Below are 10,670 nucleotides of genomic sequence, written 5' to 3'. Positions count from 1 at the left end.
TTTGGGTAATTTTTAAATTAATTATTATATACACTTTGGCTGCCTTTTACAAAGCCACACAGGTGAGTGCTGCACAGCAAACACCGTGACGCCCATTCAGTTCCTATGAGCATCAGCATTTACCGCACTGCCCCGTGTTCTCAGGCTTTATAAACTTGTAACTAGTGGTTCTCTGTACACACATGAGCTTCGGGAGCAGCACGGGCCATTTTGCGTGGCTCTCTGCTAGCGCAGTTTGATAGAAGAGGCCCTATCCCTTAGTTTGGATTTATTTGCTGTTTTATTTTTATTTTGTATGTGTTCAGACTCCTGAGGCAAGCTCATTCCGTGCAGATTTTTCAGTGCCCAAATTTGGGCACAATTTACCGAACCTAGACCATTAACTCCCAAATTCTTAAAAAGCACTAAAAATTGTGCGCACACAATTTAATTGAACAACAAGTTAATTAGCAGCGATAATTAATGAGCAATTATTGGCACTAATTAAAACCAATTACAAGCTATGTGGGTAAATTTAGGTACGGGATCCACGCAGCTCAGGAAAGAGGGCGCAAAAATGGGAGAATTGAGCAGTTAAAAGTGTAATTATAGAATAAAGGTAGATGCACCTAAATTCAGGCCCAGGCATTTGCACCACATTTTTATTGCACATTTTTGCAAATGACAAATGACCACATTTAAATTTGGGGGTCCTTTTACTAAGGCGCAGTAGCCATTTTAGTGCATGCTAAATATTAGGGTGTGCTAAATGCTAACGCTTTATAGTCTATGGACGCGTTAGCGTTTAGTGCACGCTAAAACAGCTAGAATGCCTTAGTAAAAAGACCCCTTAGTCATGATTCCTGGGCATAAATTGTATTGTATAAACCACGCAGCTTATAGATTAACGCTCTTTTTGGTGCTAAGTTTTTCGACATCATACAGTATATACAGTTTAGCCCTAAGTCTGTACTTACCTTTGAAAGTGCTTATGCTCTATACCAGTGTTCTTCAATCTTTTTACACCTATGGACCATCAGAAATAAAATAATTATTTTGTGGATCGGCACCGGTCTGCAGACCGGCGGTTAAAGAACACTGGGCTAAGTCCCATCAGAAATAAAATAATTATTTTGTGGACCGGAACCGGTCTGCAGACCGGCGGTTAAAGAACACTGGGCTAAGTCCCCCCATCTCTGCCCCAGACTCCACCACCATAATAGTACTAATTATAACACTATTTCTTCCATTCAAATTCATATATACACACAATATAATCATATTAACAACACATAATGGTTAACCACAAAATTAAACTACACAAAGCACACTGTATGCGTCTCAACATTCATTCCTACCAGAACACAGATAACCCCTATGCAAATATGGGACCAAAAACTAAAAGTACTAATATATACAAACAAACCCTAAGATGCAGGACTCTACATGCAGTACAACCCCAGAGAAATAGAAACAAATGCATTTCTTTCTGAACAGTGCAAAATACAGACAGCAGATGTAAATTCTCAAAACGGACACAATTTAATCACTAAATTAATAAATCTAGGCAAATGGGATGTCAGGTCTCAGTTTATAAGGATAACTTTTAAGCTTCTAAATTCAGTTTGGCATAAATTTAGGAGGTATTACAAAGAAATAGGCACAGCCTTGTTCAAGCACCTACTTTATGCATGTGTGTGCTAGGGAAATTTGTTGTCTCCCTCCCTCCATGCTTACCTTCTAGCCTGCTACCGCCTGGTCGTTTTATGTTATCTTTGGACCGGCTCCCTCTTCTTCACTGCTGCAGTGCACAAAGCCGTGGGCAGCGATTCCTCGCGTGTCCCGCGCCTCATCTGGAAGCCTTCACTCTGATGTTGCGACATCAGAGAGAAGGCTTCCAGTTCAGGCATAGGATACCCGTAGGAGCTGCTGCCCGCGGCTTTGTGCACTGCAGCAGTGAAGAAGAGGGAGCCGGCCCGAAGATAACATTGTCTCAGGCCCGATGCACGTACCGGCCCTGTGGACCGGCAGGAAATTTCTACGAACCGGCACCGGTCCACGGACCGGCAGTTGAAGAACACTGCTCTATACATTTAGATGCATAAAGGGATGTGTGCATGTGAGTCCTCTGTTGAAAACTTGCTCTCTTAATGGCATACATTAAATAAATGCACTGATATTTTAAGAAATAAAACCTTTTGAATTTTATACTGTCACCGTTTTCAAAGATATACTTTGCATTCAGTTGGCAAAAGTGGTCAACCGCTTGTCAGTTCTGAATGTGTTATTCAACCAGAAAGTCAGTAAAAATGGTATATATAATTGCTCAATTAACCTGGCTTTTACAAAACCTCAGGGATTAACAATCAGGAAAGAACACAGTTATTCTACCGCCTTGCATGGCTTTTCAAGACTTCACTCACAGTCTGTGGCAAGATAATCATTGAAGCAAAATACAGTACAGCTTGTGCTGGAATAATTATGAGTAGTATGTATACCTACTATATACTAGGGTAGGGTTACCACATTGCCTCTTTTTTAAAAGAGGACACTTGGCCCTGCCCTTTTCCACCCCCAACCCCACCCCATTCTGCCCCCAACCCCACCTCCACACAAACCTCATGCTTCCTTCCCCGAGCTCTGGGCTGTGTCTATAGGGCCTCAACGCATGCATGAAGGTTGATGCGATGACACCACACATGCATGTGATGTCATCACGTCCACATCTGCACATGTGCAGAGGCCCTCCAGATGCGGCCCTGAGCTCGGGGCCTTCCATAACCCGGACAAACTGACAACAAATATTCTCATACTTAGGGCCATGACACCAATAATGCTTCACAACATTCATTCATTCCTTCCAGAACACCTGGCCTTGGTCACAGATAAACCCTATGCAAATAGAGTACCACAAACTAAACATCCTTATATACACAAACGGAACCCTAAGATGCCAGGTTCTGCATGCAGTACCCTTGAAAAAAGGCCAACATAAGATCAAAAAGATCCCAACGTGCAATAGCTTTATATATATACTGCCATTGAGGAGAAAATGAGGAGAAAATAAGACGTTTATCAATGATAGCCCTTTTATAAGGCTGGTAACTACGATTAGCTCTGGTCACCGGCTTTGGGCACTTGAGATATAGTCTTCGTCTCTATTTATGAGCACGTTGGGATCTTTTTGATCTTATGTTGGCCTTTTTTCAAGGGTCTTGAGTAGTTATACTGTCTATTGAATTTGATTGTTCTGCATGCAGTACAACACCAGAGAAATAGAAAGAAATACATTTCTTCCTGAACAGTGCAAAATATAGACAACAGATGTAAATTCTGAAAACTGACACATTTCAATCACTAAAGGCTCCTTTTACGAAGCCGCGTTAGAAGTTTAACGCATGTAATAGCGTGCTCTAAACTGCCAGCTGCACTAGCCGCTACTGCCTCCTCTTGAGCAGGCGGTAGTTTTTTGGCTAGCGCATGATAAAAAGGTCACGTACGATAAAGCCGCTAACGCAGCTTCGTAAAAGGAGCCCTAAATCGAAATTAAAATCACTTTTCTTAACTTTGTTGTCTGGTGATTTGATTCATTGAGCGAACTTTGATCAACATTCACGGACACCTAAGCTTTTATCAGCCTTTAATTGTCGAATGAGAGCTAAGTAAATCTTCAACTGGGTCTCCTGAAGCAGATGTCGAAACGGGGCCGTGTTGGGACCCTAAGGAATTATTCCTCAAAAGATAAGTGAGGTTTAATCAATGTTCCAGTGATTTTTCAAATGCAAATATATTTATAAAAAATCCACAAGATTGGATTTTCACAAACATTTAAGAATATAAAAGTGCCTATTATATCTCAGAGAGTGATTCTTAAATATCAAGCACGCTATGACTGGATGGTAAACTCTTGTTCCAAGAGGGAGTCACCTCCCCCTCTTCAGAGTTTCATTTCTCTGAGCACATTCAAAATATAGGATCACTCTCTTGAGATAATTGTTCATTTTAGTCAGTTAACACTGTTAACATTCAACTTTCTTCTATTTCTTTACTTTCTCCTCAAATCTATTTACTTTTCCATGTCTTACCTTCCCATCTATCTATGTGTACCATCTTCTCCCCATTCCCATCTACTTATAAACAGCATTTCTTCCATTTTCTTCCCTTCTCTACTCTTCTCATCCCTATGCACCATCTCCCCCCTCCCTCTCCCCCTTCCTAACTATCCCTGTGTACCATCTCCTCCCTCTCTTTCCCTCTCCTATGGTCTGACATATGACTTCTCCTTTCCCTCTCTTATGGTCTGGGATCTTTATCCTCTCCTTCCCAAATGCTCTTTATCCTCTGGCATCTCTCTCCCCTCCTTCCTTTCCCTTCTCCTCCCTTTGTGGTCTGGCATCTTTCTGTCTCTCCCTTCTTACCCTCTCTCCTCCTTCCTTTCCCTGGTCTGACATCTCTTCTCTCCCCCCCCCCTCATCTCCTTCCCCATCCAGTGATCTGACATCTTTCTCCTTCTCTTCCCTTCCTCCCATGGTCTGAGATCTCTATCTGCCCCTTCCCTTTCTTTCCCTAGAGATCTAGGACATCTTTCCTTCCCTTTCCTCCCCTTCCCCGTAGTCCAGCATCTTTCATACCCCCCTCCCCCATGCTTGCTCACCCAGTGCTTTTGTAATACTTCGGCTGTCATCAGCTGAACTAAATACGCTACCTTTGGCAATCCGTAAGTTTTTCCTCTCATGCTGACAATGGCTGAAGAGTTACAAAAGCGCCAGGTGAGCAAGCACAGGATCACAAGGGGGGGGGAGGTGGAGGAGGGAGAGAGGAGGACTCCAGATTAGGGGTCTGCACGGGAACGGGGATCACGGGAATCCCGCGGGTCCTGCGGGGGTCCCACAGGAATCCCCCCTAACCCATGGGACTCCCACGGGGACCCCCTCTGGCCCACGGGATTCCCATGGGTTCCCTCCTCTAGCCAAAGGGACTCCCACGGGGATGAAGGCTTTGGAAGCAGGGTTCATCCATAATATATAATGGACACGTCAGCCTTAGTAAAAGAAGGGGTTTAAAAGTTAATTACCTGAACAGAAAACAAAAAAAGGGTTCCAAAGAGATTCCACAAGGAAAACAGCAGTGCAAACACAAAAGAAACTGTGGAATTGATGATCCTGTCAGAAGTAATTGCTGCTTTTTATGGGGACGGGCGGGGATGGAGGTAATTCCTTGCGGGGATGGGTGGGGGAAGGAGAGGATCCTGGCGGGGATGGGTGGGATTTCTGTCCCCGCGCAACACTCTACTCCAGATAGGTACGTGATGGTGGAGGGGGCTGGAGAAGGAAGAGGCTCCGGATAGGTGTGCGGCATGGGGGGGAGGGGTTTGGAGAGGCAACAGGGCTCAGGATAGGTGTGTGGGAGGTGGGGGATAGGCAACAGGACTCTGGATAGGTGCGCATGGGGAGGAGGAGGACTACTCCAGATAGGTTGAGATGCTGTAGGTTTACTAGATGTCCGGTTTCCCTGGACACAAGTTATTAAATTGAAAATCCGCCCGGACTTCGGACAGAATTGTCAAAAAGAGGACATGTCTGAGGAAATCCGGAATCTGGTAACCCTATACTGGGGGGGGGGGGGGGGGGACAGATGTGCTTCCTACAATTATTGACGCAGAGAGTAATTTTATATTTTCCACAATATCAAAAAACGGTATCCAACTTTGTTGTTGAATCAATTGCCTAATCTGCCAAATACCAGTTTTTTTCCAAATCCCCCAATTGATCATTGATCCTTGTATCTTATACATAGGATAATTCCACATGGAAGCCCAAGATGAATCCTTCCATTTAATCTTGATAGTTTTTTCCAATTTCTAGTTTGTTTTAAGGAAGCAAAACCTTTTGGAAAAATTTGTTGTCCAGTGTTACCATCTTTCCTCTCTTGATCATGCAATTTAGGATTCTCTTTCATTAATACTCTCAGAAAGTTGTACATAACAACAATGTTTTGATTCTTGACAGCTTCAATTTTCACATAGACAACCCATCAAGATTGTAGGATGAATAATTTTTCTCACTCCTCTCTGATTTGAATCTCCAGTAGCAGTTTCTCTTCCCAAGCCAGAGTGCTGAATATACTTTATTTGGGGGAGGGGGGGGGAAGGGGCTGAAAAGTTCTCATCCCAACCAACCAACTTCCTAAATTCTGAACATTATTTTGCTACTATAGCTGAAAAGAGTATTATCTTATTTCATTAAGTACCAATTTGAAGAAACAAAATTCTGTTTTGACATTGTTTCAAGTCATTGATTGAACCATATCCGTGTCATCCTCTTCTTGGTTGGGCTGAGAAGTTAGGATACCTGACTTTGTTAAAAACTAACACCTTCTCATTTCTCCTTCCTGCCAGTTTACTGGTTGGAACATTACTTAGGGCTCCTTTTACTAAGCTGTGTTAGGGCATTAACGCGCGAAATAGTGCGCGCATACTAGACCTTAACACCAGCATTGAGCTTGCATTAGTTCTAGCTGCGTAGTATGTGGTAATATCATGTGTGCCTAAAAACGCTAGTGCACCTTTGTAAAAGGAACCCGTAGTTTTTTTCTGCCTTACTGTGTCATGGACCACTCTGACATACCCAGTTCTCCATTCTTCAGTTAGGAATCTGAAACTAATTGATCCTATCTTACAGTACTTTCTCCTTTCTGGTCTCTTTTTCCAAGGACTTTGGCTCCTGGTCTTTACAGGAGTTAGTTTTTATTTGAGATTCCATTCTTTGCTCTGTCTTGGATTTATCAACTCCACACTCGCCTAGGGATCGGGGTCTGTAAATTCTACTTTTTTACTCAAATCAATACCCTATATGGAACTGACAAAAAACTCTGCAACACTAAAAGGCCTCAATCAAACACACCATACATTCACACACCCACAAGTGGAAAAGGCAAAAGATAAGCAAGAAAGAAAAAAAAAGAAAGAAGTGGAGAAAAAGCCTCAGTTCTGCTTCATCTGGCAAAAAAAACTCCACTTCATAAGATAACCATTTGCACATGTGAACACAAAAAGTGAAAAAAGCACTGTAATAGCCTGTAGAGTAATGTCTTACAGGGAACAAAACCCCAAACCGTGATGTTGTGGATAAATGAGCACTTCAGCACTGCAGTCACTACTATTGCATAGGAGGCAGAATAAAACAGAAAAACGTAGCTGCCAAAGACGTCCAGGTTCTCTTCAATCCCAGCTCTCACTCCTGGACCCTGCAGCCAGTTGACCCGTCAACTCCCCCTTTTGCCTCCTGCTACTTCTTCACATACTGGGTCTAATCTAATCTAAGGGCTCCTTTTACAAAGGTGCGTTAGGGCTTTAACGTGCGGAATAGCGTGTGCTGACTTGCCGTTCGTGCTAGACCTTAACGCCATCATTGAGCTGGTGTTAGTTCTAGAAGCATAGCGCGGGTTCAGCGCGCACTAAAATCCCGTGTGCGCTAAAAACGCTAGCGTGCCTTAGTAAAAGGAGCCCTAAGCCTTAGATTTATATACTGTATCATCTCCTGAAGTAGGGGCTCGACTCGGTTTACATTAGACTTCAATAAACCGGGAATCAGTTTAACTAACGTGAATTACTAAACAAAAGACAATTAATATTCCTTAGTACCATTTCCCCAGAACTGTTGAAATAGCATTGTTTTCATCAATTTAACTAATATAACTAGGAATTTCTTTCCAAATCATTGTAAACCTATACGAAAAGGAATGAGAGATATTATCAAGTTTTATCCCTTTCACTGAAGGAAATGAAAGTTTTTACTTCTGAGAATTCCTTGAAACATCAGACCCAAGAGAATTCTATGTTAGAGGAACTATAGGCAAAAATAGACCATACATAATTTTGAATATCATACAAGCACATTTAAATCAAATTCTAAGATGAATAGGGAGCCAGTGAAGATTTCTCAGTAATGGAAGTACATGATTAAATTTCCTTTTACCCAAAATCAATTTGGCTGCCAAAAAGAATGGTAAAGGACATGAAGACTCAAAACCACCCTAAGAAGGCAATGCATGACAATGCAAAGATACCAGAGAGGAGAAAGAAGAACCAACACTGGTATAGAGATTCCAAGCATAGGGATAAAATGCAGTCCTAACTTTATGCAGTTTTTCTTAGCCTGTTAAGTGCTGAATGTCACACTTAGGGGCTCATTAGACATACAAAGTACCAACTATAGTACTATCTGTTTGAAGGAATCTATATGACGCTACAACGCCCCCTTCTGGATACTCCCTCACAGTGTCAGAGCCACCTTAACATATATGGCTCTTCCCTAGGAGGAAGTGACATTGGAGGGGAGGAGCCCATAAAGCAGCTGCCAGGAAGTATGAGGCAGGGCCAGAGCAAGGTTTAGAGAGCCCAGGGGAGAAAAGGAGAAGAGTGATTCCAACATATGCCTTAATTGCAAGCACTAGATATCCTGTTTGGCTGAGGTAAGTCAACTCCTTTTGCTGAAGTACTGTGAGTCATGTTCTAGGTTCTGGCTAGGGCCAGACCTGGTTAACTGACTATAGAAAAACTGTTGGACATGCTCTCCTTGGCCAATGGACTAAGTCAGCTTTCTAAGATAAGTAAATTGTTTCAACAAAAGTTGAAGTATTTATTGAAAATATATGCAAAGTGAAAGAAAGTATGTGTAATATTTTGAAATAAAAGGGCGAATGACAAAGTGGGTGTATAAACCTTAGAGCAGTGAGAGTAATTGAGCTCTACGTGGCACCGCTGAAGTCCAGAAAAATGTAAAGGAGTAAAAAAGTTTTATATGACATCCTGAGAGTTTTGGACAACAATGAACACTGAATCTTGGGATAAAATTTGAAGTGCACTTTATAGTTTGAGGCCCATAGTTCTTAGCATTTAGGTTCATTGACCAAACATGTTCCTCCCTCTCCCATACTCCTTTGGACAATCACTTTATCATTTTCTTGCCTTGGAGATATTTACAAAGAATAAATATATAACTTATATTTGGAATGGAGAATAAAATGGTTTCATGTCTCTTTTCCAATTCAAAGTAAAATCAACCACTTAACAATGACATTGTTTTCTCTGGTAAAAGACTTACAGGGTACCACTAGATGGCTCTAGTGCACAGCTTATGCAAACCAATAGAGTAAGGAAACATTTTTCTGTAATTCTTTATCATGAAATTCCTTTCATTTAAACTTAAAACTTACTTCTTTCTTCAGGTTAGCAATTAGTAATACTTAGTGGAACTCAGAGTTTTGGATGGTACCCAGCATTATCCAATATGGTCTTAAGCACCTGATCTAAATCTAGTTCCTTTCTTTCTGTGGATATAGTTTTTAATTGTGCATTAGAATTTTTCTCAAAATATTCATATACTGAAGTATTTATCTTTATTTCCCTTTATGTGACATGCATCAGGAATATCCTACATCTTTACTGGCAGGTGTAGGTGCACTGTTCAATTGAACATATTACAGAATGGAAAACTACATTGATATACAACATTTATAAAACTGCTGGATTTTTCCACCATTTTCTTTATGTTATCAGTGCTAGAACTACAATAATAATGTCAATTTTTATTTTCTTCATATGCAAAAGTACTTAGTTGCCAGGTACTAGTGACCTAGATTGGCCACTGTGAGAACGGGCTACTGGGCTTGATGGATCATTGGTCTGACCCAGTAAGACTGTTCTTATGGTAGTTCTCTTTGTAGATAACATCTAACATAAAACACTGATATATTAAAATTCTACCATCAATACTCAAATCAAATCAGTCAGTATAAAATAAGCAGATCATAAAAATCAAAATCAGAGAAATAGAATAATAAAATTAAGATCATATAATCCTAACAAACCCATCCTCAAGATTGCCACTAGGGGTCATAAGATTAGATCTTCAACAGGTAGGAGCGATTGAGCATTGCTCCTGCCTGTACAAACTCCATAGACCACTGAGAAGATGTAGGTCCAAGGGCACCTACTGGGATGAAGTATAGAAGGTAGGGGCTTGTGCTAGGACTTAATTTTTCTTTGGGGAAGAGGGGGAAAAATCAGGATCAGGAGGTGGGAGGGAATCGGAACACCCGCGTATCCTTATGCAGGTCCTGGCCAATATTCAGCTGGGGCTATCATAAATGTTTTTGTAGGTCCCAGATGAATATAGCTGGGATCTGCATAAGACTCACTGGCTAGCACATTTTGAATAAGCACTGAATATTGACTGGATAGTTATTTAAACAGCATTTAGTTCATCTTTTAGATCAAACATTTATTTTTGATATTTGACTTCATCCTTATATAGGAACAGAGAAGTTAGAATAAAAGGACTGAGATTCATCCAGAGAGAAAGTTATCAAGGTATGGTAAAAAGCAAGCCTTTAATATACCTTTATTTAACATAGGAGTTACCAAGGAAAGCTCATTAAGCAAGTGCGAAGAGATGTAGCTGAAATGTTACTGTCAGCACAAGATAGATGCCATGCTGGGTCAAACCAGTGGCTCATCGAACCAGCATCTTGTCTCAGACAGTGGCCAAGCCAGGTTACTTTATCCCACCCAGAAGTAAGTTACTTGCCGATTCTTGTTCAATGCGGGCCTGGAGAATTGGGGCACAGCTTGGTGGCCTGATGCTCCTGGATGGTAAAATAACCCCAGCTTTAAACTTAGGTTATTTTAG

This window comes from Geotrypetes seraphini, chromosome 2, assembly GCF_902459505.1.
Source record: "Geotrypetes seraphini chromosome 2, aGeoSer1.1, whole genome shotgun sequence".
Taxonomy (NCBI): Eukaryota; Metazoa; Chordata; class Amphibia; order Gymnophiona; family Dermophiidae; genus Geotrypetes; species Geotrypetes seraphini.
This window is presented reverse-complemented; position numbering follows the sequence as displayed.